The following is a 9,088-nucleotide window of genomic DNA, read 5'->3' as shown; positions in this document are numbered from 1 at the left end:
CAATATTGAAGAATATTCTCCAATATTGAAGAATATTCTCCAATATTGAAGAATAATATTGAAGAATATTCTTTAATATTGGAGAACATTCTTCAATATTGAAGAATACATATATACTATGCAATAATGTAGTGTAGTGTACTGGATTGTTCAGGAGAGTAGTGTAGTATAGTGTACTGTATTTGACTGTAGCCTGTAGTGTGCCGTGCACTGTAGTGTAGGTAAAAAAGTTATACTGTAATGTAGTGTAGTTTACGTTAGTTGAGTATATTGTATTGTACTGTAGTGTATTGTAGTGTACCCTGTAGTGAGGTGTTCTGTACAGTATTATAGTGTAGTGTATTGTAGTGAACTGTATTGCACTTGAGTGCACTGTAATGTATCGTGTACAGTAGTATATCGTAGTGTACAGTACTGTAGTGTATTATATTTAAGTGTAGTGTACCCTGTACCAGAAAAGAATGTACTGTACTCTTGAGTGTACTGTACGTTATTGGTCGCTAAGGTGCTGTACCCTTTACTCTAGTGTAGTGTAGTTTATGGTACTGTAGCTTGTAGTGTACTGTACTGCACTTGACTGTAGTGTAGTGTAGTATACGGTACTGTACTGTTGTGTATTGTACTGTAGAGTACTGAGCCCTTTGCTGTTGCGCATCGTATGTTAGTGTACTGTAATGTATAGTAGTGTACTGGAGACTAGTACAATGTATAGTAGTGCAATGTATATTAGGCTAGTTAAGTTTAATGTGCTATAATGTACTGTGTTGTTCTGTACTTACAGCTTGAATAAGTATTGTTAATATTTAATAATTATAATAGTACTTATTTAGTAATAATTAATGGAAAGTCATCAATTGTGAATGTAATGTAAAAGATTGTTTCACATACATTAGGTATATGTATGTTTCTCATACAATGGGTATACATATTTAAGTGTCAGTAAATAATGTGGATGAATTACTGGAGTATGCAATTAGGAGGAGCCGACCAATGAGAGTACAGCGTGCGAGAATGTGACGTCAAGTGAAAAATCGGAACGTGATTGGCTGTTGAGTCGACCTGCGCGGCGAGGAGCAACGGAACGTTATTTTGACCCTGGTATTCGCAAAGTACTGGTGTACAAGTTAGTGTTAGGGCGTGTTGTTACTCTGAGCTGGTACCCCGTTACCCTTTTGGGGTCGCTAGGGCTGACACACCCCTAGCTTACACCGAATTTGTACACCGTCAAAACGCGAATACATAGGGTCCAAAAACATTAAAATCTGCCGTATATACCCTCTTGAGGGAGTATACGCAGATATTTTAGTCCTGAAATATTAAATGTTAATTACATACTGAATGAAAATTATTTTCAGGTGTATTGTTAGTGAATGAGGTAATGGTGGTAATATGATGCCTCGCATGAAATTTGCCTAGTGGTGATGTATGAATCTTGGAGACTAACGTTGTGATGGGAGCAGTGGTGGAGCGATGATTTACGTGAGACCTCTGGCAGCCGAGCAGAAGCTGGTGGCAGATGGTTTGGTTAGGAAGATGTGCTACTGATAGCTGGATCATATGTGGTAAGGCAAGTAGTTGTTTATTAGTTATTTTGTTAGGCATTGTAATATTTTATTACGAAACCGTACTTAGTTATTGGAGGAGCACATAGTTTTGTATGTAATGAGATTGAAGTGGTTAATAGTATCTGGCGCGGGGGGCGGCAACCCACAGATAAGAGCTGTCACACCAGTTGACTATTGAGGTTAGATGGGTTGAAGAGTTGCATTTGAAATGAGGTACATCCGAGAAAATAGTTTATGGTAAGAAGTTTGAAAGGTATGGTATACGGATGATTGCATGATTTCTATTGGTAGGATGCAATAACTGTTGGCTTGTTGCAGGTAATACCGGATAGATTTGTGGGACCCCTTGGCTGTGGAAGAGCACAGCGAGACGCGTCAACTTAAGTGTTAGTGAAGAGTTTGCAGTAAGTGTGTGAATCGTGTTTGGTGTAATTGTCGTAGATAGGTGGGTGGGGATAGGTTGTAAGTTCGGTAACGTTACTAGAGTAAAGGAGTGTTAATGTCTGGTTTGAATATCGTATTAGGGGGCCGAGAGTAGTTATGATAGTGAAATTGAATACTGTTGAAGTTGAGAGGAAGGTAGTCTGGCAGGGGTTAATGTTGAGTTTGTGAAATGATAATGAATTATAAATTGAAAGCGTCCGTTTGTTTAAAAAGGAAAAGTTGTATCAACGATGAGGTTAAAATGGTTAAGCTGTAAATATTTAGCGAGTGTTCCATGTTGCAGGGAGAAGTGGGTACAATAACAAAGTATTGAGTAATAAGACTCGTAAACGGTCAATTGAATAGACAGGATGAGTAGGCAATATAAGATGGCATATAAAGAATTTTAAAGGCTCATAACGTCCTTTAAGTGTTGAATCGTACCTGACATAATAGTTTATTAACTACTTTACGACTTACGCTATACTTGCCCTAGTGCCAACAGTAAGGCAGTAGTGTATATTTAATCGTGACCCACTGTATAAGTACAATGTAAGAAAATGTACGTGATGAGGATAGGCCGTGGTGTAGGGTATTTAGTCGCAATTAGATGTTACATTTCTTTTTAAGACAAAGGGAGTAGATTTGCGGCATGGAATAGATAAGTGTCTTGTTGTTTTTGAATAGCGGAGTTGGCGGGTGGTTAAATACCCCATTGGCAGTTTTACCACTACTACAGCCCATATCGGGTATCATCGCGAGTGTTTTAATTGAAAACACTATAGCCTTAAAGTGTCATTTAGCATTTTTTGATGTAGACAAATTATTTTTGCTTGAGGATGCAGTTGGTTCTTGAAAGTGCTTAAGTCTAGTGAATAAGTGTCGATAGTGTTTGGGGTTAGAAATCGCGCGGGCCGTGTCTTTAAAATGTGTTGATAGTGCGGTTGGATAGCCAACAGCAATTTCCCCCCCCCCCCCCCCCCCCTCCCGGCAATCATGGAATGGGCACTTTGGTACTTTAAAGGTAAAAAATATATTACAGGTGGCGTATATAGCCTGTTGGATGCATAAGTGGACGAGCCTTGACTGTGTTGAAGAGAGAATTGGATAAGCACGTGGCAAGGATACCTGATGAAGCAGGCTGTGACTGATAGGTCAGGCTGCGAGGAGCCGCGTCCAAGAGCGTGGTTGACGAGTCCGGCAACCAGAAGGCTTGGTGGACGAGCGGGCCGGGGGAACGCTAAGGGCCGGAAGGACCTCAAGGTAAGGTATATATAAACGTCGATATTTTAGTCGTGACCCATAATGAGTACTAAAATATAAATATGAAGTATGTAGTGAAATGTCTTTTAGAAATTGCATGGTTATTATTGAATGTGGCAATTGTTTTAAGGTGACGGGTTTCGTGAAATGAGTAGAATGTGGAGGAGAAAAACGTTGTGATGGGACCAGTGTTTGACTGATTTGAGTCCGACCGGTGGGAGCCGAGCAGACGCTGGTGGGAGATGTGCGGGTTGAGGTAGATGTGCTACTTGAGTTTGACATGATAGAACAAAATGTTAAGGCAAGTAGTTATTAAAAACGTAGTTACGGCTGGTAATATTTGAATGGTAGCTTGGTTAAGTTGTATCATGTAAAGTGAAATGTTGAGAACCATAGTAAATATTAGGTGTGGGTTCCCCCCCTCTGATGGTGTAAGAGGTCCAAAAGCCGTTGCATATGCAGGTTTGATGTAAGATTTTAAAAATGTGAATTGAAATGAGCAGTTACAATAAAATAGTTTACTGAAACAAAGTAGACGTTGTCATTAAAGTTATGGTATAGGGATGATTGAATGAATGGTATTTGTAGCATAAAGTTTTGCCTTGTTGGAGGTAATATCGTGCCTATTGTCATGACCCCTGGGCTGTGTGGATGACCAGAGGGAGACGGTGGCAGTTCAGTGATCGTCAAGACTTGGTAGTGTGTGAGGTGTTTGGGTGACTTGTTGTGTTGATAGGTTTAAGGTATTTGCCGTTTACTACATAGTAAATGTGAGTGAAATATGTTGTTTTGGGTTTGATTTTCACGTTGAGGCGGCGGAGAGTAGTTAGGGTAAGTTAAATGTGACCGGAAATGAGTTTATATTGTGAGAAATGTATTAGTGAAGTTGAAATAGATGGTGTTTTAGTGTTGTATTTTTGTTGATATAACGTGATCGTTGACACAGTTAGGAAATGGTTTAATAATAGAACATGTCATTTAGTGAGTCATGTTTGAGTGAGAAATTGTTGCAATAAGACAAAGTAGGGATTAATAAAGTTACTGTGAAACTGAAAATAGGGGATGAGTCGTAATGTTAAGAGCGCATGTAAAGAGCGCGAAAAGCTCATAGTTGAAGGAGTTAGTGTTGAAGCGTACGTTACATAGGTGTTAAATTAAGTAGTTTATGATTACTAACGTAGCCAGAAAGGCAAGTGTACCTGGCTTAAGGGAGTCGTGTATATTGAAGCGGCAGTCACTGTAGAGTTGTAGTTAATGAAATTGACTTTATGACGATAGGCAGTGTTTGACGTGATTGAGTTGGAAATAGGTTAAGTGAAACATTGTTCAATGATGGAGTAGATTTGGGGCATGGAATAATTGTGTGGGTTGTGGAATAAGGGATTTGTTGTTGGATGGTGTTATGTTGATATTGTGGTGAAATAAAATTGGCAGTTGGAGCACTACTACAGTGGTGTTATTGGTCATGTCGAGTGGTTTTAATGAAAAGCAAGTAGCGTTAAAATGCGAGTCATTAAGGTGTGTAAAATGTACAGAAATGATAGTTTCGTAAAATCGTTAGGGTTGTATGGTTTCATTTAGGGCAAAAATGTGTGTTTTTGGAAAGTTCAGAGTAGTGAATAATTGTCGATAGGGTGAGAGTTTGGGCGTGTTGAAAATTGTTGATAGTGGTGTTGGGGACCGTCTAGTTTTCGAAGAGTGTTTGTGTATTAGTAGTTCTAATGTTGATAATGGAAATGTGTAGTATATGAATGTTAATAATGGTATAATGAAAATCGGCAGGTGAAAGGCTTGAGTAGCTTAGACGTGGATAACATCGTTTGTAGGTAGTTAAGGGAGAGAGGTGCAAGTGTTGAATGTAGAAGTTGCAGTTTCTTGCATAGAAGGTACCAAAGAATGATGTATTGAGTTTGTTGTAGTGCAGAGTCGTTGATATAGAATGAATGTTGTGTGGGAATGTAATTGTTAATAGTATATAAAAATGAAATAGACAGAAATTGAGGGGTGGGTGAAGTGCCGTAGAAGGCGGGTCGTTAGTGTGATCATAGAGGACAGTAGATGTGTGGTGAATGATTAGTAAGTAGTTGAAGTAGATGATTAATGAATACATAGTTGTAGGTAGTGGTGATAAGTAAATGAAATATGCATTGTAGGGAATATAAGTGATAGAAACGATAGGTAAATAATAAAATATATGTTGAATGAGAATGTTCTCTTTAAAAGTAAAATACTAGAAAGTGTTATGATTTCTAAGTGTTATAAAGAATTGTATAGTGAATAGATATGAATGATAAGTGATGTATTATAGTATATAGGTTGAAGAATGGTATATTAATAAATGGGAATAGTTAATTTAAATGTTTGGGGGGGGGGTGTGTTAGTATGGTAAGATAGAAAGTTAGTGGTAAGTGTAATAATAATCTATACCCATATTATGTTCTAGATTTGCGAGAAGATGGTAATAATGGTGGTTGATTGGTAGAGGGACCGCAGGCCAGCGGAGTGTGACGTCGAACTGAAGGAGAGTGTGATGTGCAAGAAATAATATTGTTGAAGACAAGGATGATGCGACGCATATGAAGAGAAAGGCGTATATAATTGCAAAGATACGAAGAAGGGACAATAGAGAATGTTTGATGGTGACCAAAAATAATCGAGTAATGAAGATGGATTGGAATCGAAACTGTTGTTTAAATATCATTTGTTACGTGTAAGGGGAAAGTGTTAAGGAGAGATGATAATGTAGTGATATTTTGGTATAATATTTAGTAGACTGTTTAATGAAGTTAAGTATTATATGTTGAAAGAGTGTGCACAATGTTTGTTTTGAAAGAAATGTTGGGTGAAGTTGTTGAAAATGTGTGAAGAGAATGTTATGGAAGGTGTATAGTAAATATGTTGTGGGAGTTAATAATTAGTGTATTAAATGACGTAAATGTATACATTATAAAATGAATGAATTGTTTGATGGTTATAATTGAATGTAAAGTAAAATAATAATAAGTGATTAAGAACAGTGTTTAAATGACGTAATTATGAAAGTTGTAAAGAGAGGAATGTTTTAGGTACTGAGAAGAAAAAGTAGCAGTTTTTGCTGTGTATGGAGATTGCCTATGTGGGGGGTTGTTTTTAGGCATTATGTGTGAGTGTGAAAGTCGAGATGGATGTTGTGGGTGTTAATTGTTGTTTTTACGTTGGTTATTGTTATGGAGGTTGTTTGATTAGTGTAGAGTTGTGTTGTTTGTATTTTATTATGTTGAGTTTGTATGTTTGATGTCATGTGAGTTTTGTTGACATTACGTCCAGGATGAAGTGTTTGAGCCGTTTGTGTGGTATTTAAGCAGCAGGGGTTGAGTTGATAGTGTGAAAATGTAGATTGAGGATATGTAGAATAGAAAATGATCATGTAAGAGGAATGTATGGTAATGTATATAAAGTAAAATCAATGTGAAATTAGGAATTTTATAGAATGTTAAAATAATTTGTAATGAAAGGCAGAAATGATAGTTGATTATAGGAAATTGATGTTGAAAAGTTAATGTTTTAAAGGTGTGTGTGTAAATTGCCAATGATGAGATTGAACTGATGTAAATGTGTATTATAGTTTTGAAATGTAATTATGACAGGTAGTGAAAGAGATTAATATGGAGGAATGATTTTAGGAGAAATATATGGACGTAGGTTATATGTTAATAGTAGTGTAAATATAGTAACTTTGACAATGTGTTTATATATGATAGGTATAGATATATATAAAAGCATAAATACATAGGTGAAAGTAAAACTATATATACCGAAATAGCATAAAAAGAAGGAAATATAGTAAAAATATGGAAGATGTAGTGTAGAAGATGTATATTGATAGGAAAGGTATGCTATGGTAGGATGTCAATGTTTTGGATACATAGGGTGCGTGAAGGAAATGAAACGTAGTTTGTTGTAAGCGTGCTCTGCAGCCAACGTTGTTAGTGTGATAGTTAAGCCGGCGATGTTATTCAGGTATTATATTGATAATGGTCATATAAATATGCGGCCTTGCAGGCGTCGGCTTTATGGATACGTGTTACAAATACGGATCCGTAGCGTTCCTGGTGTCCATTTCACTTTAGATCCCGAGATCTTAAAGCTGTGTTACTGGTGGTCGCAGATGCTCATTGACACTAAACTGATTCACGGCTCTTAAGGCAGTTTGTTAGGGTTACTATTGAGCTGTAACATGTTTCGGAGGGCAACATACACTGGAGATCACTGTAACGGACTCAGTTACCATCCTTATAATTTGTCAATCCGGACGCAAGCATGTTGGGCGTTAAGACGTGTTTATTATATTTGAAATATTGTTTGATTTGTATATTGATTTGATAATATATACATAGTGGTCATAAAAATCATTGTTTGGTTGTTTTATATTATTAATTTATTGGAATAGTTGGAAATGAATTATTGCTTGCTAGATCCTTCCCCCTGGAATAACTTGTGGCCTTGACTCAGATACGGTAACTGTTCCTCCCCCCCCCCCCCCACCAACCTTTATTGAATTTTGTTTTTTTTGTGTGTTTTTCCCGGTAAAGTTGTGGTCTGGTTGGTAGTTACCTTAGTTCGCTAGCGACTAGTTTCCTGGAAGATGGTTTTCTCTTCCTTTCCCCTCTAGTCACTCCTTTGCCCTGTGGCAGTGTTCCGTGTCAGAGTTCTCCCCACAGGGTATCAGCCTTGCTTTATCCATTAATGACAATTGCCGAGTTAGCTTCCGGAAATGTCCCCCTCGTCTTAGAAACTAATTTCAGCAGTACCCTTAAGGGGTAGGTTCGAGGAGAATATTATGTTTAAGCGTTAATGTGTTTAAATTGAGTGTGGTTGATGTACACTAATATAGTAGTATGTAAGAGTATATTAACGTGAATTGTTAAATTGGATTGTTGTATTTGTACTGAGTGAAATTGTGCGGCTTGAAGGGGTAGAAATTTCCTAAGGTACTAGTGAGTAGTTGACTATTATTTAGTGAAATTGTCTGAAATAACATACTTGAAGGTTAATAAATAACTTGACCCAACAGTATGTAAGTTTGTATAGTTATCAATAAGTAGTGTACCAGTTCAAATTGTTTTGATGTGTGATATCATTATGATACACTGTACCTCGGAGCTAGAAGAAATGTGGGGCAAGAGTTTAACAATTATATGCTGTGCCTACTATATTAAACAGGATTGTTGTATTGTGTATTTGTAGTCACTGAATGTGTGCGGCGCCACCCCCACCCCCCTTGAGGTTGTGCAAGTAGAGGGGGAGTAGAAATACCCTAAACTACTGTATTCCTTTGAGATACGTTTATTGAGAGAATAATAAATACAATTGAATTGAAGGTTTTGTGTATATTTTTGTTAACAACCTGTTGTGTTGTCTTAGTTACCGGTGATATGTACGTATGTATAGTGTATTATATATAAACGTGGTTTGATGGAAATTGAATGGTTTTCATTTTCCACAAAACTATCATTGAAGACGTTTCTGAGGTTGTTTTCCGAAAAAGATACCTCCATTTGTAAACTCTAATAATAAACATTAAATATGATAGACAAAAAATCATTTTCAACACTATTTTAATATTAAACATTGAATAATACTCTTAATTTCATTTTCATAGTAATAAGAAATATAGTTTGGAGGAATAATAATGAAGAATATTTAGGTATACTGAGTTATGAAGAATAATCGTCAATATTGAAGAATATTCTTCAATATTGAAGAATATTCTTCAATATTATTCTTCAATATTGGAGAATATTCTTCAATATTGAAGAATATTCTCCAATATTATTATTCATTATTGGAGAATATTC

General features: G+C 36.6%; 1 long non-coding RNA gene across 2 annotated transcripts; it reads left to right on the top strand.

Moving 5' to 3' along the window:
- Positions 1–1,078: 1,078 nt before the first annotated feature.
- Positions 1,079–8,610, top strand: LOC138356394 (uncharacterized). 2 transcript variants are annotated; one of them, XR_011224453.1, is made up of 4 exons: positions 1,079–1,562; positions 1,884–1,969; positions 3,031–3,251; positions 5,695–8,610. It is a non-coding gene; the product is annotated as an uncharacterized lncRNA (long non-coding RNA). The 2 variants fall into 2 exon arrangements; XR_011224454.1 differs by having other exon boundaries at positions 1,079–1,567.
- Positions 8,611–9,088: the final 478 nt, after the last annotated feature.

The sequence above is a fragment of the Procambarus clarkii genome, chromosome 72 (genome assembly GCF_040958095.1).
Source record: "Procambarus clarkii isolate CNS0578487 chromosome 72, FALCON_Pclarkii_2.0, whole genome shotgun sequence".
NCBI classification, from domain to species: Eukaryota; Metazoa; Arthropoda; class Malacostraca; order Decapoda; family Cambaridae; genus Procambarus; species Procambarus clarkii.
Note: the sequence above shows the minus strand (reverse complement) of the source record. Positions and strands in the feature narration are given on the sequence as shown.